A 25,764-nucleotide genomic window follows, 5' to 3' on the forward strand; every position below is an offset into this window, starting at 1 on the left:
TTGTTACATTTGCACAAGAAAATCAGGTTAAGTCTCAAGTTAGGGTTAGTGTTGGGGAGATGTGGCTTCCCAGGTTGGAAACGGGTCCTTGGTGAAGCCTAACTTGCTGAATCAGACTGAGTGGGACATCAAGATGTCTTCCATACTGACATTTGGTACACTCTGTGGACGGCGGTATCTTTCAGTCCCAAAAGGAAATGAGGCCTGAGACTCAAAGTAGGGTTAGGGTTGGGGAGACTTGGCTTCCCAGGATGTAACCAGGGTTTTGGCGAAGCCTAGATTGGTAAAACAGACTGCGTAGGCCAACCGGAGTATAACATACTGCCAGTTAGTACACCATGTGGACAGGGAAATGTTTCAGTCCAAAGAGAAAATTAGGGTTAAGACCTAAGTTAGGGTTAGCTGTCAGGAGACATGGCTTCCCAGAATGGAAACAGGGTGTTGCTGAAGCCAAGCATGGTGAAACAGACTGAGAGGGCCAAAGGAATTGTGTGCCTACTGTCTTTTAGTAGAACATGAGGATGGGGGGTTGTTACATTTGCACAAGAAGATCAGGTTAAGTCTCAAGTTAGGGTTAGGGTTGGGGAGATGTGGCTTCCCAGGTTGGAAACGGGTCCTTGGTGAAGCCTAGCTTGCTGAATCAGACTGAGTGGGGCATCAAGATGTCTTCCATACTTACATTTGGTACCCTCTGTGGACGGCAGTATGTTTCAGTCCAAAAAGGAAATGAGGCCTGAGACTCAAAGTAGGGTTAGGGTTGGGGAGACTTGGCTTCCCAGGATGTAACCATGGTTTTGGCGAAGCCTAGATTGGTAAAACAGACTGAGTAGGCCATCCGGAGTATAACATACTGCCAGTTAGTACACCATGTGGACAGGGAAATGTTTCAGTCCAAAGAGAAAATTAGGGTTAAGACCCAAGTTAGGATTAGCTGTCAGGAGACATGGCTTCCCAGAATGGAAACAGGGTGTTGCTGAAGCCAAGCATTGTGAAACAGACTGAGAGGGCCAAAGGAATTGTGTGCCTTCTGTCTTTTAGTACAACATGAGGATGGGGGTTTGTTACATTTGCACAAGAAAATCATGTTAAGTCTCAAGTTAGGGTTAGGGTTGGGGAGATGTGGCTTCCCAGGTTGGAAACGGGTCCTTGGTGAAGCCTAACTTGCTGAATCAGACTGAGTGGGACATCAAGATGTCTTCCATACTGACATTTGGTACACTCTGTGGACGGCAATATCTTTCAGTCCCAAAAGGAAATGAGGCCTGAGACTCAAAGTAGGGTTAGGGTTGGGGAGACTTGGCTTCCCAGGATGTAACCAGGGTTTTGGCGAAGCCTAGATTGGTAAAACAGACTGAGTAGGCCAACCGGAGTATAACATACTGCCAGTTAGTACACCATGTGGACAGGGAAATGTTTCAGTCCAAAGAGAAAATTAGGGTTAAGACCCAAGTTAGGGTTAGCTGTCAGGAGACATGGCTTCCCAGAATGGAAACAGGGTGTTGCTGAAGCCAAGCATGGTGAAACAGACTGAGAGGGCAAAAGGAATTGTGTGCCTACTGTCTTTTAGTAGAACATGAGGATGGGGGGTTGTTACATTTCAACAAGAAAATCAGGTTAAGTCTCAAGTTAGGGTTAGGGTTGGGGAGATGTGGCTTCCCAGGTTGGAAACGGGTCCTTGGTGAAGCCTAGCTTGCTGAATCAGACTGAGTGGGGCATCAAGATGTCTTCCATACTTACATTTGGTACCCTCTGTGGACGGCAGTATGTTTCAGTCCAAAAAGGAAATGCGGGTTGAGACTCAAATTAGGGTTAGGTTTGGGGAGACTTGGCTTCCCAGGATGTAACCATGGTTTTGGCGAAGCCTAGATTGGTAAAACAGACTGAGTAGGCCATCCGGAGTATAACATACTGCCAGTTAGTACACCATGTGGACAGGGAAATATTTCAGTCCAAAGAAAAAACTAGGGTTAAGACCCAAGTTAGCGTCAGCGGTCAAGAGACATGGCTTCCCGGAATGGAAACAGGGTGTTGCTGAAGCCAAGCATGGTGAAACAGACGGAGAGGGCCAACTGAATTGTGTGCCTACTGTCTTTTAGTACAACATGAGGATGGGGGTTTGTTACATTTGCACAAGAAAATCAGGTTAAGTCTCAAGTTAGGGTTGGGTTGGGGAGATGTGGCTTCCCAGGTTGGAAACAGGTCCTTGGTGAAGCCTAGCTTGCTGAATCAGACTGAGTGGGGCATCAAGATGTCTTCCATACTGACATTTGGTACACTCTGTGGACGGCGGTATGTTTCAGTCCAAAAAGGAAAAGAGGCCTGAGACTCAAATTAGGGTTAGGGTTGGGGAGACTTGGCTTCCCAGGATGTAACCAGGGTTTTGGCGAAGCCTAGATTGGTAAAACAGACTGAGTTGGCCAACCGGAGGATAACATACTGCCAGTTAGTACACCATGTGGACAGGGAAATGTTTCAGTCCAAAGAGAAAATTAGGGTTAAGACCCAAGTTAGGGTTATCGGTCAGGAGACATGGCTTCCCCGAATGGAAACAGGGTGTTGCTGAAGCCAAGCATGGTGAAACAGACTGAGAGGGCAAAAGGAATTGTGTGCCTACTGTCTTTTAGTACAACATGAGGATGGGGGGTTGTTACATTTGCACAAGAAGATCAGGTTAAGTCTCAAGTTAGGGTTAGGGTTGGGGAGATGTGGCTTCCCAGGTTGGAAACGGGTCCTTGGTGAAGCCTAGCTTGCTGAATCAGACTGAGTGGGGCATCAAGATGTCTTCCATACTTACATTTGGTACCCTCTGTGGACGGCAGTATGTTTCAGTCCAAAAAGGAAATGACGCCTGAGACTCAAAGTAGGGTTAGGGTTGGGGAGACTTGGCTTCCCAGGATGTAACCATGGTTTTGGCGAAGCCTAGATTGGTAAAACAGACTGAGTAGGCCATCCGGAGTATAACATACTGCCAGTTAGTACACCATGTGGACAGGGAAATGTTTCAGTCCAAAGAGAAAATTAGGGTTAAGACCCAAGTTAGGATTAGCTGTCAGGAGACATGGCTTCCCAGAATGGAAACAGGGTGTTGCTGAAGCCAAGCATTGTGAAACAGACTGAGAGGGCCAAAGGAATTGTGTGCCTTCTGTCTTTTAGTAGAACATGAGGATGGGGGGTTGTTACATTTCAACAAGAAAATCAGGTTAAGTCTCAAGTTAGGGTTAGGGTTGGGGAGATGTGGCTTCCCAGGTTGGAAACGGGTCCTTGGTGAAGCCTAGCTTGCTGAATCAGACTGAGTCGGGCATCAAGATGTCTTCCATACTTACATTTGGTACCCTCTGTGGACGGCAGTATGTTTCAGTCCAAAAAGGAAAAGAGGACTGAGACTCAAATTAGGGTTAGGGTTGGGGAGACTTGGCTTCCCAGGATGTAACCAGGGTTTTGGTGAAGCCTAGGTTGGTAAAACAGACTGAGTAGGCCATCCGGAGGATAACATACTGCCAGTTAGTACACCATGTGGACAGGGAAATGTTTCATTCCAAAGAGAAAATTAGGGTTAAGACCCAAGTTAGGGTTATCGGTCAGGAGACATGGCTTCCCAGAATGGAAACAGGGTGTTGCTGAAGCCAAGCATGGTGAAACAGACTGAGAGGGCCAAAGGAATTGTGTGCCTACTGTCATTTAGTAGAACATGAGGATGGGGGGTTGTTACATTTCAACAAGAAAATCAGGTTGAGTCTCAAGTTAGGGTTAGGGTTGGGGAGATGTGGCTTCCCAGGTTGGAAACGGGTCCTTGGTGAAGCTTAACTTGCTGAATCAGACTGAGTGGGGCATCAAGATGTCTTCCATACTGACATTTGGTACACTCTGTGGACCGCAGTATGTTTCAGTCCAAAAAGGAAATGAGGCCTGAGACTCAAAGTAGGGTTAGGGTTGCGGAGACTTGGCTTCCCAGGATGTAACCATGGTTTTGGTGAAGCCTAGATTGGTAAAACAGACTGAGTAGGCATTCAGGAGTATAACATACTGCCAGTTAGTACACCATGTGGACAGGGAAATGTTTCAGTCCAAAGAGAAAATTAGGGTTAAGACCCAAGTTAGGATTAGGTGTCAGGAGACATGGCTTCCCAGAATGGAAACAGGGTGTTCCTGAAGCCAAGCATGGTGAAACAGACTGAGAGGGCCAAAGGAATTGTGTGCCTTCTGTCTTTTAGTACAACATGAGGATGGGGGTTTGTTACATTTGCACAAGAAAATCAGGTTAAGTCTCAAGTTAGGCTTAGGGTTGGGGAGATGTGGCTTCCCAGGTTGGAAACGGGTCCTTGGTGAAGCCTAACTTGCTGAATCAGACTGAGTGGGACATCAAGATGTCTTCCATACTGACATTTGCTACACTCTGTGGACGGCGGTATGTTTCAGTCCAAAAATGAAATGAGGGTTGAGACTCAAATTAGGGTTAGGGTTGAGGAGACTTGGCTTCCCAGGATGTAACCAGGGTTTTGGTGAAGCCTAGATTGGTAAAACAGACTGAGTAGGCATTCAGGAGTATAACATACTGCCAGTTAGTACACCATGTGGACAGGGAAATGTTTCAGTCCAAAGAGAAAATTAGGGTTAAGACCCAAGTTAGGGTTAGCTGTCAGGAGACATGGCTTCCCAGAATGGAAACAGGGTGTTGCTGAAGCCAAGCATGGTGAAACAGACTGAGAGGGCAAAAGGAATTGTGTGCCTTCTGTCTTTTAGTACAACATGAGGATGGGGGTTTGTTACATTTGCACAAGAAAATCAGGTTAAGTCTCAAGTTAGGGTTAGGGTTGGGGAGATGTGGCTTCCCAGGTTGGAAACGGGTCCTTGGTGAAGCCTAACTTGCTGAATCAGACTGAGTGGGGCATCAAGATGTCTTCCATACTTACATTTGGTACACTCTGTGGACCGCAGTATGTTTCAGTCCAAAAAGGAAATGAGGGTTGAGACTCAAATTAGGGTTAGGGTTGGGGAGACTTGGCTTCCCAGGATGTAACCAGGGTTTTGGCGAAGCCTAGATTGGTAAAACAGACTGCGTAGGCCTTCCGGAGTATAACATACTGCCAGTTAGTACACCATGTGGACAGGGAAATGTTTCAGTCCAAAGAGAAAATTAGGGTTAAGACCCAAGTTAGGGTTATCGGTCAGGAGACATGGCTTCCCAGAATGGAAACAGGGTGTTCCTGAAGCCAAGCATGGTGAAACAGACTGAGAGGGCAAAAGGAATTGTGTGCCTACTGTCTTTTAGTAGAACATGAGGATGGGGGGTTGTTACATTTCAACAAGAAAATCAGGTTAAGTCTCAAGTTAGGGTTAGGGTTGGGGAGATGTGGCTTCCCAGGTTGGAAACGGGTCCTTGGTGAAGCCTAGCTTGCTGAATCAGACTGAGTGGGGCATCAAGATGTCTTCCATACTTACATTTGGTACCCTCTGTGGACGGCAGTATGTTTCAGTCCAAAAAGGAAAAGAGGACTGAGACTCAAATTAGGGTTAGGGTTGGGGAGACTTGGCTTCCCAGGATGTAACCAGGGTTTTGGTGAAGCCTAGGTTGGTAAAACAGACTGAGTAGGCCATCCGGAGGATAACATACTGCCAGTTAGTACACCATGTGGACAGGGAAATGTTTCATTCCAAAGAGAAAATTAGGGTTAAGACCCAAGTTAGGGTTATCGGTCAGGAGACATGGCTTCCCAGAATGGAAACAGGGTGTTGCTGAAGCCAAGCATGGTGAAACAGACTGAGAGGGCCAAAGGAATTGTGTGCCTACTGTCATTTAGTAGAACATGAGGATGGGGGGTTGTTACATTTCAACAAGAAAATCAGGTTGAGTCTCAAGTTAGGGTTAGGGTTGGGGAGATGTGGCTTCCCAGGTTGGAAACGGGTCCTTGGTGAAGCTTAACTTGCTGAATCAGACTGAGTGGGGCATCAAGATGTCTTCCATACTGACATTTGGTACACTCTGTGGACCGCAGTATGTTTCAGTCCAAAAGGAAATGAGGCCTGAGACTCAAAGTAGGGTTAGGGTTGCGGAGACTTGGCTTCCCAGGATGTAACCATGGTTTTGGTGAAGCCTAGATTGGTAAAACAGACTGAGTAGGCATTCAGGAGTATAACATACTGCCAGTTAGTACACCATGTGGACAGGGAAATGTTTCAGTCCAAAGAGAAAATTAGGGTTAAGACCCAAGTTAGGATTAGCTGTCAGGGGACATGGCTTCCCAGAATGGAAACAGGGTGTTGCTGAAGCCAAGCATTGTGAAACAGACTGAGAGGGCCAAAGGAATTGTGTGCCTTCTGTCTTTTAGTACAACATGAGGATGGGGGTTTGTTACATTTGCACAAGAAAATCATGTTAAGTCTCAAGTTAGGGTTAGGGTTGGGGAGATGTGGCTTCCCAGGTTGGAAACGGGTCCTTGGTGAAGCCTAACTTGCTGAATCAGACTGAGTGGGACATCAAGATGTCTTCCATACTGACATTTGCTACACTCTGTGGACGGCGGTATGTTTCAGTCCAAAAATGAAATGAGGGTTGAGACTCAAATTAGGGTTAGGGTTGGGGAGACTTGGCTTCCCAGGATGCAACCATGGTTTTGGCGAAGCCTAGATTGGTAAAACAGACTGAGTAGGCCATCCGGAGTATAACATACTGCCACTTAGTACACCATGTGGACAGGGAAATGTTTCAGTCCAAAGAAAAAATTATGGTTAAGACCCAAGTTAGGGTTATCGGTCAGGAGACATGGCTTCCCAGAATGGAAACAGGGTGTTGCTGAAGCCAAGCATGGTGAATCAGACTGAGAGGGCCAAAGGAATTGTGTGCCTACTGTCTTTTAGTAGAACATGAGGATGGGGCTTTGTTACATTTGCACAAGAAAATCAGGTTAAGTCTCAAGTTAGGGTTAGGGTTGGGGAGATGTGGCTTCCCAGGTTGGAAACGGGTCCTTGGTGAAGCCTAGCTTGCTGAATCAGACTGAGTGGGGCATCAAGATGTCTTCCATACTTACATTTGGTACCCTCTGTGGACGGCAGTATGTTTCAGTCCAAAAAGGAAATGAGGGTTGAGACTCAAATTAGGGTTAGGGTTGGGGAGACTTGGCTTCCCAGGATGTAACCATGGTTTTGGCGAAGCCTAGATTGGTAAAACAGACTGAGTAGGCCATCCGGAGTATAACATACTGCCAGTTAGTACACCATGTGGACAGGGAAATATTTCAGTCCAAAGAAAAAACTAGGGTTAAGACCCAAGTTAGCGTCAGCGGTCAAGAGACATGGCTTCCCGGAATGGAAACAGGGTGTTGCTGAAGCCAAGCATGGTGAAACAGACGGAGAGGGCCAACTGAATTGTGTGCCTACTGTCTTTTAGTACAACATGAGGATGGGGGTTTGTTACATTTGCACAAGAAAATCAGGTTAAGTCTCAAGTTAGGGTTGGGTTGGGGAGATGTGGCTTCCCAGGTTGGAAACAGGTCCTTGGTGAAGCCTAGCTTGCTGAATCAGACTGAGTGGGGCATCAAGATGTCTTCCATACTGACATTTGGTACACTCTGTGGACGGCGGTATGTTTCAGTCCAAAAAGGAAAAGAGGCCTGAGACTCAAATTAGGGTTAGGGTTGGGGAGACTTGGCTTCCCAGGATGTAACCAGGGTTTTGGCGAAGCCTAGATTGGTAAAACAGACTGAGTTGGCCAACCGGAGGATAACATACTGCCAGTTAGTACACCATGTGGACAGGGAAATGTTTCAGTCCAAAGAGAAAATTAGGGTTAAGACCCAAGTTAGGGTTATCGGTCAGGAGACATGGCTTCCCCGAATGGAAACAGGGTGTTGCTGAAGCCAAGCATGGTGAAACAGACTGAGATGGCAAAAGGAATTGTGTGCCTACTGTCTTTTAGTACAACATGAGGATGGGGGGTTGTTACATTTGCACAAGAAAATCAGGTTAAGTCTCAAGTTAGGTTTAGGGTTGGGGAGATGTGGCTTCCCAGGTTGGAAACGGGTCCTTGGTGAAGCCCAGCTTGTTGAATCAGACTGAGTGGGACATCAAGATGTCTTCCATACTGACATTTGCTACACTCTGTGGACGGCGGTATGTTTCAGTCCAAAAATGAAATGAGGGTTGAGACTCAAATTAGGGTTAGGGTTGGGGAGACTTGGCTTCCCAGGATGTAACCAGGGTTTTGGCGAAGCCTAGATTGGTAAAACAGACTGAGTAGGCCATCCGGAGTATAACATACTGCCAGTTAGTACACCATGTGGACAGGGAAATGTTTCATTCCAAAGAGAAAATTAGGGTTAAGACCCAAGTTAGGGTTATCGGTCAGGAGACATGGCTTCCCAGAATGGAAACAGGGTGTTGCTGAAGCCAAACATGGTGACTCAGACTGAGAGGGCCAAAGGAATTGTGTGCCTACTGTCTTTTAGTAGAACATGAGGATGGGGGTTTGTTACATTTGCACAAGAAAATCAGGTTAAGTCTCAAGTTAGGGTTAGTGTTGGGGAGATGTGGCTTCCCAGGTTGGAAACGGGTCCTTGGTGAAGCCTAACTTGCTGAATCAGACTGAGTGGGACATCAAGATCTCTTCCATACTGACATTTGGTACACTCTGTGGACGGCGGTATCTTTCAGTCCCAAAAGGAAATGAGGCCTGAGACTCAAAGTAGGGTTAGGGTTGGGGAGACTTGGCTTCCCAGGATGTAACCAGGGTTTTGGCGAAGCCTAGATTGGTAAAACAGACTGCGTAGGCCAACCGGAGTATAACATACTGCCAGTTAGTACACCATGTGGACAGGGAAATGTTTCAGTCCAAAGAGAAAATTAGGGTTAAGACCTAAGTTAGGGTTAGCTGTCAGGAGACATGGCTTCCCAGAATGGAAACAGGGTGTTGCTGAAGCCAAGCATGGTGAAACAGACTGAGAGGGCCAAAGGAATTGTGTGCCTACTGTCTTTTAGTAGAACATGAGGATGGGGGGTTGTTACATTTGCACAAGAAGATCAGGTTAAGTCTCAAGTTAGGGTTAGTGTTGGGGAGATGTGGCTTCCCAGGTTGGAAACGGGTCCTTGGTGAAGCCTAGCTTGCTGAATCAGACTGAGTGGGGCATCAAGATGTCTTCCATACTTACATTTGGTACCCTCTGTGGACGGCAGTATGTTTCAGTCCAAAAAGGAAATGAGGCCTGAGACTCAAAGTAGGGTTAGGGTTGGGGAGACTTGGCTTCCCAGGATGTAACCATGGTTTTGGCGAAGCCTAGATTGGTAAAACAGACTGAGTAGGCCATCCGGAGTATAACATACTGCCAGTTAGTACACCATGTGGACAGGGAAATGTTTCAGTCCAAAGAGAAAATTAGGGTTAAGACCCAAGTTAGGATTAGCTGTCAGGAGACATGGCTTCCCAGAATGGAAACAGGGTGTTGCTGAAGCCAAGCATTGTGAAACAGACTGAGAGGGCCAAAGGAATTGTGTGCCTTCTGTCTTTTAGTACAACATGAGGATGGGGGTTTGTTACATTTGCACAAGAAAATCATGTTAAGTCTCAAGTTAGGGTTAGGGTTGGGGAGATGTGGCTTCCCAGGTTGGAAACGGGTCCTTGGTGAAGCCTAACTTGCTGAATCAGACTGAGTGGGACATCAAGATGTCTTCCATACTGACATTTGGTACACTCTGTGGACGGCAATATCTTTCAGTCCCAAAAGGAAATGAGGCCTGAGACTCAAAGTAGGGTTAGGGTTGGGGAGACTTGGCTTCCCAGGATGTAACCAGGGTTTTGGCGAAGCCTAGATTGGTAAAACAGACTGAGTAGGCCAACCGGAGTATAACATACTGCCAGTTAGTACACCATGTGGACAGGGAAATGTTTCAGTCCAAAGAGAAAATTAGGGTTAAGACCCAAGTTAGGGTTAGCTGTCAGGAGACATGGCTTCCCAGAATGGAAACAGGGTGTTGCTGAAGCCAAGCATGGTGAAACAGACTGAGAGGGCAAAAGGAATTGTGTGCCTACTGTCTTTTAGTAGAACATGAGGATGGGGGGTTGTTACATTTCAACAAGAAAATCAGGTTAAGTCTCAAGTTAGGGTTAGGGTTGGGGAGATGTGGCTTCCCAGGTTGGAAACGGGTCCTTGGTGAAGCCTAGCTTGCTGAATCAGACTGAGTGGGGCATCAAGATGTCTTCCATACTTACATTTGGTACCCTCTGTGGACGGCAGTATGTTTCAGTCCAAAAAGGAAATGCGGGTTGAGACTCAAATTAGGGTTAGGTTTGGGGAGACTTGGCTTCCCAGGATGTAACCATGGTTTTGGCGAAGCCTAGATTGGTAAAACAGACTGAGTAGGCCATACGGAGTATAACATACTGCCAGTTAGTACACCATGTGGACAGGGAAATATTTCAGTCCAAAGAAAAAACTAGGGTTAAGACCCAAGTTAGCGTCAGCGGTCAAGAGACATGGCTTCCCGGAATGGAAACAGGGTGTTGCTGAAGCCAAGCATGGTGAAACAGACGGAGAGGGCCAACTGAATTGTGTGCCTACTGTCTTTTAGTACAACATGAGGATGGGGGTTTGTTACATTTGCACAAGAAAATCAGGTTAAGTCTCAAGTTAGGGTTGGGTTGGGGAGATGTGGCTTCCCAGGTTGGAAACAGGTCCTTGGTGAAGCCTAGCTTGCTGAATCAGACTGAGTGGGGCATCAAGATGTCTTCCATACTGACATTTGGTACACTCTGTGGACGGCGGTATGTTTCAGTCCAAAAAGGAAAAGAGGCCTGAGACTCAAATTAGGGTTAGGGTTGGGGAGACTTGGCTTCCCAGGATGTAACCATGGTTTTGGCGAAGCCTAGATTGGTAAAACAGACTGAGTAGGCCATCCGGAGTATAACATACTGCCAGTTAGTACACCATGTGGACAGGGAAATATTTCAGTCCAAAGAAAAAACTAGGGTTAAGACCCAAGTTAGCGTCAGCGGTCAAGAGACATGGCTTCCCGGAATGGAAACAGGGTGTTGCTGAAGCCAAGCATGGTGAAACAGACGGAGAGGGCCAACTGAATTGTGTGCCTACTGTCTTTTAGTACAACATGAGGATGGGGGTTTGTTACATTTGCACAAGAAAATCAGGTTAAGTCTCAAGTTAGGGTTGGGTTGGGGAGATGTGGCTTCCCAGGTTGGAAACAGGTCCTTGGTGAAGCCTAGCTTGCTGAATCAGACTGAGTGGGGCATCAAGATGTCTTCCATACTGACATTTGGTACACTCTGTGGACGGCGGTATGTTTCAGTCCAAAAAGGAAAAGAGGCCTGAGACTCAAATTAGGGTTAGGGTTGGGGAGACTTGGCTTCCCAGGATGTAACCAGGGTTTTGGCGAAGCCTAGATTGGTAAAACAGACTGAGTTGGCCAACCGGAGGATAACATACTGCCAGTTAGTACACCATGTGGACAGGGAAATGTTTCAGTCCAAAGAGAAAATTAGGGTTAAGACCCAAGTTAGGGTTATCGGTCAGGAGACATGGCTTCCCCGAATGGAAACAGGGTGTTGCTGAAGCCAAGCATGGTGAAACAGACTGAGAGGGCAAAAGGAATTGTGTGCCTACTGTCTTTTAGTAGAACATGAGGATGGGGGGTTGTTACATTTGCACAAGAAGATCAGGTTAAGTCTCAAGTTAGGGTTAGGGTTGGGGAGATGTGGCTTCCCAGGTTGGAAACGGGTCCTTGGTGAAGCCTAGCTTGCTGAATCAGACTGAGTGGGGCATCAAGATGTCTTCCATACTTACATTTGGTACCCTCTGTGGACGGCAGTATGTTTCAGTCCAAAAAGGAAATGACGCCTGAGACTCAAAGTAGGGTTAGGGTTGGGGAGACTTGGCTTCCCAGGATGTAACCATGGTTTTGGTGAAGCCTAGATTGGTAAAACAGACTGAGTAGGCATTCAGGAGTATAACATACTGCCAGTTAGTACACCATGTGGACAGGGAAATGTTTCAGTCCAAAGAGAAAATTAGGGTTAAGACCCAAGTTAGGGTTAGCTGTCAGGAGACATGGCTTCCCAGAATGGAAACAGGGTGTTGCTGAAGCCAAGCATGGTGAAACAGACTGAGAGGGCAAAAGGAATTGTGTGCCTTCTGTCTTTTAGTACAACATGAGGATGGGGGTTTGTTACATTTGCACAAGAAAATCAGGTTAAGTCTCAAGTTAGGGTTAGGGTTGGGGAGATGTGGCTTCCCAGGTTGGAAACGGGTCCTTGGTGAAGCCTAACTTGCTGAATCAGACTGAGTGGGGCATCAAGATGTCTTCCATACTTACATTTGGTACACTCTGTGGACCGCAGTATGTTTCAGTCCAAAAAGGAAATGAGGGTTGAGACTCAAATTAGGGTTAGGGTTGGGGAGACTTGGCTTCCCAGGATGTAACCAGGGTTTTGGCGAAGCCTAGATTGGTAAAACAGACTGCGTAGGCCTTCCGGAGTATAACATACTGCCAGTTAGTACACCATGTGGACAGGGAAATGTTTCAGTCCAAAGAGAAAATTAGGGTTAAGACCCAAGTTAGGGTTATCGGTCAGGAGACATGGCTTCCCAGAATGGAAACAGGGTGTTCCTGAAGCCAAGCATGGTGAAACAGACTGAGAGGGCAAAAGGAATTGTGTGCCTACTGTCTTTTAGTAGAACATGAGGATGGGGGGTTGTTACATTTCAACAAGAAAATCAGGTTAAGTCTCAAGTTAGGGTTAGGGTTGGGGAGATGTGGCTTCCCAGGTTGGAAACAGGTCCTTGGTGAAGCCTAGCTTGCTGAATCAGACTGAGTGGGGCATCAAGATGTCTTCCATACTGACATTTGGTACACTCTGTGGACGGCGGTATGTTTCAGTCCAAAAAGGAAAAGAGGCCTGAGACTCAAATTAGGGTTAGGGTTGGGGAGACTTGGCTTCCCAGGATGTAACCAGGGTTTTGGCGAAGCCTAGATTGGTAAAACAGACTGAGTTGGCCAACCGGAGGATAACATACTGCCAGTTAGTACACCATGTGGACAGGGAAATGTTTCAGTCCAAAGAGAAAATTAGGGTTAAGACCCAAGTTAGGGTTATCGGTCAGGAGACATGGCTTCCCCGAATGGAAACAGGGTGTTGCTGAAGCCAAGCATGGTGAAACAGACTGAGATGGCAAAAGGAATTGTGTGCCTACTGTCTTTTAGTACAACATGAGGATGGGGGGTTGTTACATTTGCACAAGAAAATCAGGTTAAGTCTCAAGTTAGGTTTAGGGTTGGGGAGATGTGGCTTCCCAGGTTGGAAACGGGTCCTTGGTGAAGCCCAGCTTGTTGAATCAGACTGAGTGGGACATCAAGATGTCTTCCATACTGACATTTGCTACACTCTGTGGACGGCGGTATGTTTCAGTCCAAAAATGAAATGAGGGTTGAGACTCAAATTAGGGTTAGGGTTGGGGAGACTTGGCTTCCCAGGATGTAACCAGGGTTTTGGCGAAGCCTAGATTGGTAAAACAGACTGAGTAGGCCATCCGGAGTATAACATACTGCCAGTTAGTACACCATGTGGACAGGGAAATGTTTCATTCCAAAGAGAAAATTAGGGTTAAGACCCAAGTTAGGGTTATCGGTCAGGAGACATGGCTTCCCAGAATGGAAACAGGGTGTTGCTGAAGCCAAACATGGTGACTCAGACTGAGAGGGCCAAAGGAATTGTGTGCCTACTGTCTTTTAGTAGAACATGAGGATGGGGGTTTGTTACATTTGCACAAGAAAATCAGGTTAAGTCTCAAGTTAGGGTTAGTGTTGGGGAGATGTGGCTTCCCAGGTTGGAAACGGGTCCTTGGTGAAGCCTAACTTGCTGAATCAGACTGAGTGGGACATCAAGATGTCTTCCATACTGACATTTGGTACACTCTGTGGACGGCGGTATCTTTCAGTCCCAAAAGGAAATGAGGCCTGAGACTCAAAGTAGGGTTAGGGTTGGGGAGACTTGGCTTCCCAGGATGTAACCAGGGTTTTGGCGAAGCCTAGATTGGTAAAACAGACTGCGTAGGCCAACCGGAGTATAACATACTGCCAGTTAGTACACCATGTGGACAGGGAAATGTTTCAGTCCAAAGAGAAAATTAGGGTTAAGACCTAAGTTAGGGTTAGCTGTCAGGAGACATGGCTTCCCAGAATGGAAACAGGGTGTTGCTGAAGCCAAGCATGGTGAAACAGACTGAGAGGGCCAAAGGAATTGTGTGCCTACTGTCTTTTAGTAGAACATGAGGATGGGGGGTTGTTACATTTGCACAAGAAGATCAGGTTAAGTCTCAAGTTAGGGTTAGGGTTGGGGAGATGTGGCTTCCCAGGTTGGAAACGGGTCCTTGGTGAAGCCTAGCTTGCTGAATCAGACTGAGTGGGGCATCAAGATGTCTTCCATACTTACATTTGGTACCCTCTGTGGACGGCAGTATGTTTCAGTCCAAAAAGGAAATGAGGCCTGAGACTCAAAGTAGGGTTAGGGTTGGGGAGACTTGGCTTCCCAGGATGTAACCATGGTTTTGGCGAAGCCTAGATTGGTAAAACAGACTGAGTAGGCCATCCGGAGTATAACATACTGCCAGTTAGTACACCATGTGGACAGGGAAATGTTTCAGTCCAAAGAGAAAATTAGGGTTAAGACCCAAGTTAGGATTAGCTGTCAGGAGACATGGCTTCCCAGAATGGAAACAGGGTGTTGCTGAAGCCAAGCATTGTGAAACAGACTGAGAGGGCCAAAGGAATTGTGTGCCTTCTGTCTTTTAGTACAACATGAGGATGGGGGTTTGTTACATTTGCACAAGAAAATCATGTTAAGTCTCAAGTTAGGGTTAGGGTTGGGGAGATGTGGCTTCCCAGGTTGGAAACGGGTCCTTGGTGAAGCCTAACTTGCTGAATCAGACTGAGTGGGACATCAAGATGTCTTCCATACTGACATTTGGTACACTCTGTGGACGGCAATATCTTTCAGTCCCAAAAGGAAATGAGGCCTGAGACTCAAAGTAGGGTTAGGGTTGGGGAGACTTGGCTTCCCAGGATGTAACCAGGGTTTTGGCGAAGCCTAGATTGGTAAAACAGACTGAGTAGGCCAACCGGAGTATAACATACTGCCAGTTAGTACACCATGTGGACAGGGAAATGTTTCAGTCCAAAGAGAAAATTAGGGTTAAGACCCAAGTTAGGGTTAGCTGTCAGGAGACATGGCTTCCCAGAATGGAAACAGGGTGTTGCTGAAGCCAAGCATGGTGAAACAGACTGAGAGGGCAAAAGGAATTGTGTGCCTACTGTCTTTTAGTAGAACATGAGGATGGGGGGTTGTTACATTTCAACAAGAAAATCAGGTTAAGTCTCAAGTTAGGGTTAGGGTTGGGGAGATGTGGCTTCCCAGGTTGGAAACGGGTCCTTGGTGAAGCCTAGCTTGCTGAATCAGACTGAGTGGGGCATCAAGATGTCTTCCATACTTACATTTGGTACCCTCTGTGGACGGCAGTATGTTTCAGTCCAAAAAGGAAATGCGGGTTGAGACTCAAATTAGGGTTAGGTTTGGGGAGACTTGGCTTCCCAGGATGTAACCATGGTTTTGGCGAAGCCTAGATTGGTAAAACAGACTGAGTAGGCCATACGGAGTATAACATACTGCCAGTTAGTACACCATGTGGACAGGGAAATATTTCAGTCCAAAGAAAAAACTAGGGTTAAGACCCAAGTTAGCGTCAGCGGTCAAGAGACATGGCTTCCCGGAATGGAAACAGGGTGTTGCTGAAGCCAAGCATGGTGAAACAGACGGAGAGGGCCAACTGAATTGTGTGCCTACTGTCTTTTAGTACAACATGAGGATGGGGGTTTGTTACATTTGCACAAGAAAATCAGGTTAAGTCTCAAGTTAGGGTTGGGTTGGGGAGATGTGGCTTCCCAGGTTGGAAACAGGTCCTTGGTGAAGCCTAGCTTGCTGAATCAGACTGAGTGGGGCATCAAGATGTCTTCCATACTGACATTTGGTACACTCTGTGGACGGCGGTATGTTTCAGTCCAAAAAGGAAAAGAGGCCTGAGACTCAAATTAGGGTTAGGGTTGGGGAGACTTGGCTTCCCAGGATGTAACCATGGTTTTGGCGAAGCCTAGATTGGTAAAACAGACTGAGTTGGCCAACCGGAGGATAACATACTGCCAGTTAGTACACCATGTGGACAGGGAAATGTTTCAGTCCAAAGAGAAAATTAGGGTTAAGACCCAAGTTAGGGTTATCGGTCAGGAGACATGGCTTCCCCGAATGGAAACAGGGTGTTGCTGAAGCCAAGCATGGTGAAACAGACTGAGATGGCAAAAGGAATTGTGTGCCTACTGTCTTTTAGTACAACATGAGGATGGGGGGTTGTTACATTTGCACAAGAAAATCAGGTTAAGTCTCAAGTTAGGTTTAGGGTTGGGGAGATGTGGCTTCCCAGGTTGGAAACGGGTCCTTGGTGAAGCCCAGCTTGTTGAATCAGACTGAGTGGGGCATTTAGATATCTTCCATACTGACATTTGGTACACTCTGTGGACGGCGGTATATTTCAGTCCCAAAAGGAAATGAGGCCTGAGACTCAAAGTAGGGTTAGGGTTGAGGAGACTTGGCTTCCCAGGATGTAACCAGGGTTTTGGCGAAGCCTAGATTGGTAAAACAGACTGAGTAGGCATTCAGGAGTATAGCATACTGCCAGTTAGTACACCATGTGGACAGGGAAATGTTTCAGTCCAAAGAGAAAATTAGGGTTAAGACCCAAGTTAGGGTTAGCTGTCAGGAGACATGGCTTCCCAGAATGGAAACAGGGTGTTGCTGAAGCCAAGCATTGTGAAACAGACTGAGAGGGCAAAAGGAATTGTGTGCCTTCTGTCTTTTAGTACAACATGAGGATGGGGGTTTGTTACATTTGCACAAGAAAATCAGGTTAAGTCTCAAGTTAGGGTTAGGGTTGGGGAGATGTGGCTTCCCAGGTTGGAAACGGGTCCTTGGTGAAGCCTAACTTGCTGAATCAGACTGAGTGGGACATCAAGATGTCTTCCATACTGACATTTGCTACACTCTGTGGACGGCGGTATGTTTCAGTCCAAAAATGAAATGAGGGTTGAGACTCAAATTAGGGTTAGGGTTGGGGAGACTTGGCTTCCCAGGATGTAACCAGGGTTTTGGCGAAGCCTAGATTGGTAAAACAGACTGAGTAGGCCATCCGGAGTATAACATACTGCCAGTTAGTACACCATGTGGACAGGGAAATGTTTCATTCCAAAGAGAAAATTAGGGTTAAGACCCAAGTTAGGGTTATCGGTCAGGAGACATGGCTTCCCAGAATGGAAACAGGGTGTTGCTGAAGCCAAACATGGTGACTCAGACTGAGAGGGCCAAAGGAATTGTGTGCCTACTGTCTTTTAGTAGAACATGAGGATGGGGGTTTGTTACATTTGCACAAGAAAATCAGGTTAAGTCTCAAGTTAGGGTTAGTGTTGGGGAGATGTGGCTTCCCAGGTTGGAAACGGGTCCTTGGTGAAGCCTAACTTGCTGAATCAGACTGAGTGGGACATCAAGATGTCTTCCATACTGACATTTGGTACACTCTGTGGACGGCGGTATCTTTCAGTCCCAAAAGGAAATGAGGCCTGAGACTCAAAGTAGGGTTAGGGTTGGGGAGACTTGGCTTCCCAGGATGTAACCAGGGTTTTGGCGAAGCCTAGATTGGTAAAACAGACTGCGTAGGCCAACCGGAGTATAACATACTGCCAGTTAGTACACCATGTGGACAGGGAAATGTTTCAGTCCAAAGAGAAAATTAGGGTTAAGACCTAAGTTAGGGTTAGCTGTCAGGAGACATGGCTTCCCAGAATGGAAACAGGGTGTTGCTGAAGCCAAGCATGGTGAAACAGACTGAGAGGGCCAAAGGAATTGTGTGCCTACTGTCTTTTAGTAGAACATGAGGATGGGGGGTTGTTACATTTGCACAAGAAGATCAGGTTAAGTCTCAAGTTAGGGTTAGGGTTGGGGAGATGTGGCTTCCCAGGTTGGAAACGGGTCCTTGGTGAAGCCTAGCTTGCTGAATCAGACTGAGTGGGGCATCAAGATGTCTTCCATACTTACATTTGGTACCCTCTGTGGACGGCAGTATGTTTCAGTCCAAAAAGGAAATGAGGCCTGAGACTCAAAGTAGGGTTAGGGTTGGGGAGACTTGGCTTCCCAGGATGTAACCATGGTTTTGGCGAAGCCTAGATTGGTAAAACAGACTGAGTAGGCCATCCGGAGTATAACATACTGCCAGTTAGTACACCATGTGGACAGGGAAATGTTTCAGTCCAAAGAGAAAATTAAGGTTAAGACCCAAGTTAGGATTAGCTGTCAGGAGACATGGCTTCCCAGAATGGAAACAGGGTGTTGCTGAAGCCAAGCATTGTGAAACAGACTGAGAGGGCCAAAGGAATTGTGTGCCTTCTGTCTTTTAGTACAACATGAGGATGGGGGTTTGTTACATTTGCACAAGAAAATCATGTTAAGTCTCAAGTTAGGGTTAGGGTTGGGGAGATGTGGCTTCCCAGGTTGGAAACGGGTCCTTGGTGAAGCCTAACTTGCTGAATCAGACTGAGTGGGACATCAAGATGTCTTCCATACTGACATTTGGTACACTCTGTGGACGGCAATATCTTTCAGTCCCAAAAGGAAATGAGGCCTGAGACTCAAAGTAGGGTTAGGGTTGGGGAGACTTGGCTTCCCAGGATGTAACCAGGGTTTTGGCGAAGCCTAGATTGGTAAAACAGACTGAGTAGGCCAACCGGAGTATAACATACTGCCAGTTAGTACACCATGTGGACAGGGAAATGTTTCAGTCCAAAGAGAAAATTAGGGTTAAGACCCAAGTTAGGGTTAGCTGTCAGGAGACATGGCTTCCCAGAATGGAAACAGGGTGTTGCTGAAGCCAAGCATGGTGAAACAGACTGAGAGGGCAAAAGGAATTGTGTGCCTACTGTCTTTTAGTAGAACATGAGGATGGGGGGTTGTTACATTTCAACAAGAAAATCAGGTTAAGTCTCAAGTTAGGGTTAGGGTTGGGGAGATGTGGCTTCCCAGGTTGGAAACGGGTCCTTGGTGAAGCCTAGCTTGCTGAATCAGACTGAGTGGGGCATCAAGATGTCTTCCATACTTACATTTGGTACCCTCTGTGGACGGCAGTATGTTTCAGTCCAAAAAGGAAATGCGGGTTGAGACTCAAATTAGGGTTAGGTTTGGGGAGACTTGGCTTCCCAGGATGTAACCATGGTTTTGGCGAAGCCTAGATTGGTAAAACAGACTGAGTAGGCCATCCGGAGTATAACATACTGCCAGTTAGTACACCATGTGGACAGGGAAATATTTCAGTCCAAAGAAAAAACTAGGGTTAAGACCCAAGTTAGCGTCAGCGGTCAAGAGACATGGCTTCCCGGAATGGAAACAGGGTGTTGCTGAAGCCAAGCATGGTGAAACAGACGGAGAGGGCCAACTGAATTGTGTGCCTACTGTCTTTTAGTACAACATGAGGATGGGGGTTTGTTACATTTGCACAAGAAAATCAGGTTAAGTCTCAAGTTAGGGTTGGGTTGGGGAGATGTGGCTTCCCAGGTTGGAAACAGGTCCTTGGTGAAGCCTAGCTTGCTGAATCAGACTGAGTGGGGCATCAAGATGTCTTCCATACTGACATTTGGTACACTCTGTGGACGGCGGTATGTTTCAGTCCAAAAAGGAAAAGAGGCCTGAGACTCAAATTAGGGTTAGGGTTGGGGAGACTTGGCTTCCCAGGATGTAACCAGGGTTTTGGCGAAGCCTAGATTGGTAAAACAGACTGAGTTGGCCAACCGGAGGATAACATACTGCCAGTTAGTACACCATGTGGACAGGGAAATGTTTCAGTCCAAAGAGAAAATTAGGGTTAAGACCCAAGTTAGGGTTATCGGTCAGGAGACATGGCTTCCCCGAATGGAAACAGGGTGTTGCTGAAGCCAAGCATGGTGAAACAGACTGAGAGGGCAAAAGGAATTGTGTGCCTACTGTCTTTTAGTAGAACATGAGGATGGGGGGTTGTTACATTTGCACAAGAAGATCAGGTTAAGTCTCAAGTTAGGGTTAGGGTTGGGGAGATGTGGCTTCCCAGGTTGGAAACGGGTCCTTGGTGAAGCCTAGCTTGCTGAATCAGACTGAGTGGGGCATCAAGATGTCTTCCATACTTACATTTGGTACCCTCTGTGGACGGCAGTATGTTTCAGTCCAAAAAGGAAATGACGCCTGAGACTCAAAGTAGGGTTAGGGTTGGGGAGACTTGGCTTCCCAGGATGTAACCATGGTTTTGGTGAAGCCTAGATTGGTAAAACAGACTGAGTAGGCATTCAGGAGTATAACATACTGCCAGTTAGTACACCATGTGGACAGGGAAATGTTTCAGTCCAAAGAGAAAATTAGGGTTAAGACCCAAGTTAGGGTTAGCTGTCAGGAGACATGGCTTCCCAGAATGGAAACAGGGTGTTGCTGAAGCCAAGCATGGTGAAACAGACTGAGAGGGCAAAAGGAATTGTGTGCCTTCTGTCTTTTAGTACAACATGAGGATGGGGGTTTGTTACATTTGCACAAGAAAATCAGGTTAAGTCTCAAGTTAGGGTTAGGGTTGGGGAGATGTGGCTTCCCAGGTTGGAAACGGGTCCTTGGTGAAGCCTAACTTGCTGAATCAGACTGAGTGGGGCATCAAGATGTCTTCCATACTTACATTTGGTACACTCTGTGGACCGCAGTATGTTTCAGTCCAAAAAGGAAATGAGGGTTGAGACTCAAATTAGGGTTAGGGTTGGGGAGACTTGGCTTCCCAGGATGTAACCAGGGTTTTGGCGAAGCCTAGATTGGTAAAACAGACTGCGTAGGCCTTCCGGAGTATAACATACTGCCAGTTAGTACACCATGTGGACAGGGAAATGTTTCAGTCCAAAGAGAAAATTAGGGTTAAGACCCAAGTTAGGGTTATCGGTCAGGAGACATGGCTTCCCAGAATGGAAACAGGGTGTTCCTGAAGCCAAGCATGGTGAAACAGACTGAGAGGGCAAAAGGAATTGTGTGCCTACTGTCTTTTAGTAGAACATGAGGATGGGGGGTTGTTACATTTCAACAAGAAAATCAGGTTAAGTCTCAAGTTAGGGTTAGGGTTGGGGAGATGTGGCTTCCCAGGTTGGAAACGGGTCCTTGGTGAAGCCTAGCTTGCTGAATCAGACTGAGTGGGGCATCAAGATGTCTTCCATACTTACATTTGGTACCCTCTGTGGACGGCAGTATGTTTCAGTCCAAAAAGGAAAAGAGGACTGAGACTCAAATTAGGGTTAGGGTTGGGGAGACTTGGCTTCCCAGGATGTAACAAGGGTTTTGGTGAAGCCTAGGTTGGTAAAACAGACTGAGTAGGCCATCCGGAGGATAACATACTGCCAGTTAGTACACCATGTGGACAGGGAAATGTTTCATTCCAAAGAGAAAATTAGGGTTAAGACCCAAGTTAGGGTTATCGGTCAGGAGACATGGCTTCCCAGAATGGAAACAGGGTGTTGCTGAAGCCAAGCATGGTGAAACAGACTGAGAGGGCCAAAGGAATTGTGTGCCTACTGTCATTTAGTAGAACATGAGGATGGGGGGTTGTTACATTTCAACAAGAAAATCAGGTTGAGTCTCAAGTTAGGGTTAGGGTTGGGGAGATGTGGCTTCCCAGGTTGGAAACGGGTCCCTGGTGAAGCTTAACTTGCTGAATCAGACTGAGTGGGGCATCAAGATGTCTTCCATACTGACATTTGGTACACTCTGTGGACCGCAGTATGTTTCAGTCCAAAAAGGAAATGAGGCGTGATTCTCAAAGTAGGGTTAGGGTTGCAGAGACTTGGCTTCCCAGGATGTAACCATGGTTTTGGTGAAGCCTAGATTGGTAAAACAGACTGAGTAGGCATTCAGGAGTATAACATACTGCCAGTTAGTACACCATGTGGACAGGGAAATGTTTCAGTCCAAAGAGAAAATTAGGGTTAAGACCCAAGTTAGGATTAGCTGTCAGGAGACATGGCTTCCCAGAATGGAAACAGGGTGTTCCTGAAGCCAAGCATGGTGAAACAGACTGAGAGGGCAAAAGGAATTGTGTGCCTACTGTCTTTTAGTAGAACATGAGGATGGGGGGTTGTTACATTTCAACAAGAAAATCAGGTTAAGTCTCAAGTTAGGGTTAGGGTTGGGGAGATGTGGCTTCCCAGGTTGGAAACGGGTCCTTGGTGAAGCCTAGCTTGCTGAATCAGACTGAGTGGGACATCAAAATGTCTTCCATACTTACATTTGGTACCCTCTGTGGACGGCAGTATGTTTCAGTCCAAAAAGGAAAAGAGGACTGAGACTCAAATTAGGGTTAGGGTTGGGGAGACTTGGCTTCCCAGGATGTAACCAGGGTTTTGGTGAAGCCTAGGTTGGTAAAACAGACTGAGTAGGCCATCCGGAGGATAACATACTGCCAGTTAGTACACCATGTGGACAGGGAAATGTTTCATTCCAAAGAGAAAATTAGGGTTAAGACCCAAGTTAGGGTTATCGGTCAGGAGACATGGCTTCCCAGAATGGAAACAGGGTGTTGCTGAAGCCAAGCATGGTGAAACAGACTGAGAGGGCAAAAGGAATTGTGTGCCTACTGTCATTTAGTAGAACATGAGGATGGGGGGTTGTTACATTTCAACAAGAAAATCAGGTTGAGTCTCAAGTTAGGGTTAGGGTTGGGGAGATGTGGCTTCCCAGGTTGGAAACGGGTCCTTGGTGAAGCTTAACTTGCTGAATCAGACTGAGTGGGGCATCAAGATGTCTTCCATACTGACATTTGGTACACTCTGTGGACCGCAGTATGTTTCAGTCCAAAAATGAAATGAGGGTTGAGACTCAAATTAGGGTTAGGGTTGCGGAGACTTGGCTTCCCAGGATGTAACCATGGTTTTGGTGAAGCCTAGATTGGTAAAACAGACTGAGTAGGCATTCAGGAGTATAACATACTGCCAGTTAGTACACCATGTGGACAGGGAAATGTTTCAGTCCAAAGAGAAAATTAGGGTTAAGACCCAAGTTAGGATTAGCTGTCAGGGGACATGGCTTCCCAGAATGGAAACAGGGTGTTGCTGAAGCCAAGCATGGTGAAACAGACTGAGAGGGCCAAAGGAATTGTGTGCCTTCTGTCTTTTAGTACAACATGAGGATGGGGGTTTGTTACATTTGCACAAGAAAATCATGTTAAGTCTCAAGTTAGGGTTAGGGTTGGGGAGATGTGGCTTCCCAGGTTGGAAACGGGTCCTTGGTGAAGCCTAACTTGCTGAATCAGACTGAGTGGGACATCAAGATGTCTTCCATACTGACATTTGGTACACTCTGTGGACGGCAATATCTTTCAGTCCCAAAAGGAAATGAGGCCTGAGACTCAAAGTAGGGTTAGGGTTGGGGAGACTTGGCTTCCCAGGATGTAACCAGGGTTTTGGCGAAGCCTAGATTGGTAAAACAGACTGAGTAGGCCAACCGGAGTATAACATACTGCCAGTTAGTACACCATGTGGACAGGGAAATGTTTCAGTCCAAAGAGAAAATTAGGGTTAAGACCCAAGTTAGGGTTAGCTGTCAGGAGACATGGCTTCCCAGAATGGAAACAGGGTGTTGCTGAAGCCAAGCATGGTGAAACAGACTGAGAGGGCCAAAGGAATTGTGTGCCTACTGTCTTTTAGTAGAACATGAGGATGGGGGGTTGTTACATTTCAACAAGAAAATCAGGTTAAGTCTCAAGTTAGGGTTAGGGTTGGGGAGATGTGGCTTCCCAGGTTGGAAACGGGTCCTTGGTGAAGCCTAGCTTGCTGAATCAGACTGAGTGGGGCATCAAGATGTCTTCCATACTTACATTTGGTACACTCTGTGGACGGCAGTATGTTTCAGTCCAAAAAGGAAATGAGGGTTGAGACTCAAATTAGGGTTAGGGTTGGGGAGACTTGGCTTCCCAGGATGTAACCATGGTTTTGGCGAAGCCTAGATTGGTAAAACAGACTGAGTAGGCCATCCGGAGTATAACATACTGCCAGTTAGTACACCATGTGGACAGGGAAATATTTCAGTCCAAAGAAAAAACTAGGGTTAAGACCCAAGTTAGCGTCAGCGGTCAAGAGACATGGCTTCCCGGAATGGAAACAGGGTGTTGCTGAAGCCAAGCATGGTGAAACAGACGGAGAGGGCCAACTGAATTGTGTGCCTACTGTCTTTTAGTACAACATGAGGATGGGGGTTTGTTACATTTGCACAAGAAAATCAGGTTAAGTCTCAAGTTAGGGTTGGGTTGGGGAGATGTGGCTTCCCAGGTTGGAAACAGGTCCTTGGTGAAGCCTAGCTTGCTGAATCAGACTGAGTGGGGCATCAAGATGTCTTCCATACTGACATTTGGTACACTCTGTGGACGGCGGTATGTTTCAGTCCAAAAAGGAAAAGAGGCCTGAGACTCAAATTAGGGTTAGGGTTGGGGAGACTTGGCTTCCCAGGATGTAACCAGGGTTTTGGCGAAGCCTAGATTGGTAAAACAGACTGAGTTGGCCAACCGGAGGATAACATACTGCCAGTTAGTACACCATGTGGACAGGGAAATGTTTCAGTCCAAAGAGAAAATTAGGGTTAAGACCCAAGTTAGGGTTATCGGTCAGGAGACATGGCTTCCCCGAATGGAAACAGGGTGTTGCTGAAGCCAAGCATGGTGAAACAGACTGAGATGGCAAAAGGAATTGTGTGCCTACTGTCTTTTAGTACAACATGAGGATGGGGGGTTGTTACATTTGCACAAGAAAATCAGGTTAAGTCTCAAGTTAGGTTTAGGGTTGGGGAGATGTGGCTTCCCAGGTTGGAAACGGGTCCTTGGTGAAGCCCAGCTTGTTGAATCAGACTGAGTGGGGCATTTAGATATCTTCCATACTGACATTTGGTACACTCTGTGGACGGCGGTATATTTCAGTCCCAAAAGGAAATGAGGCCTGAGACTCAAAGTAGGGTTAGGGTTGAGGAGACTTGGCTTCCCAGGATGTAACCAGGGTTTTGGTGAAGCCTAGATTGGTAAAACAGACTGAGTAGGCATTCAGGAGTATAACATACTGCCAGTTAGTACACCATGTGGACAGGGAAATGTTTCAGTCCAAAGAGAAAATTAGGGTTAAGACCCAAGTTAGGGTTAGCTGTGAGGAGACATGGCTTCCCAGAATGGAAACAGGGTGTTGCTGAAGCCAAGCATTGTGAAACAGACTGAGAGGGCAAAAGGAATTGTGTGCCTTCTGTCTTTTAGTACAACATGAGGATGGGGGTTTGTTACATTTGCACAAGAAAATCAGGTTAAGTCTCAAGTTAGGGTTAGGGTTGGGGAGATGTGGCTTCCCAGGTTGGAAACGGGTCCTTGGTGAAGCCTAACTTGCTGAATCAGACTGAGTGGGACATCAAGATGTCTTCCATACTGACATTTGCTACACTCTGTGGACGGCGGTATGTTTCAGTCCAAAAATGAAATGAGGGTTGAGACTCAAATTAGGGTTAGGGTTGGGGAGACTTGGCTTCCCAGGATGTAACCAGGGTTTTGGCGAAGCCTAGATTGGTAAAACAGACTGAGTAGGCCATCCGGAGTATAACATACTGCCAGTTAGTACACCATGTGGACAGGGAAATGTTTCATTCCAAAGAGAAAATTAGGG

Source organism: Heloderma suspectum, chromosome 4, assembly GCF_057233095.1.
Source record: "Heloderma suspectum isolate Gila_16-S chromosome 4, 16-S_ref, whole genome shotgun sequence".
Taxonomy (NCBI): Eukaryota; Metazoa; Chordata; class Lepidosauria; order Squamata; family Helodermatidae; genus Heloderma; species Heloderma suspectum.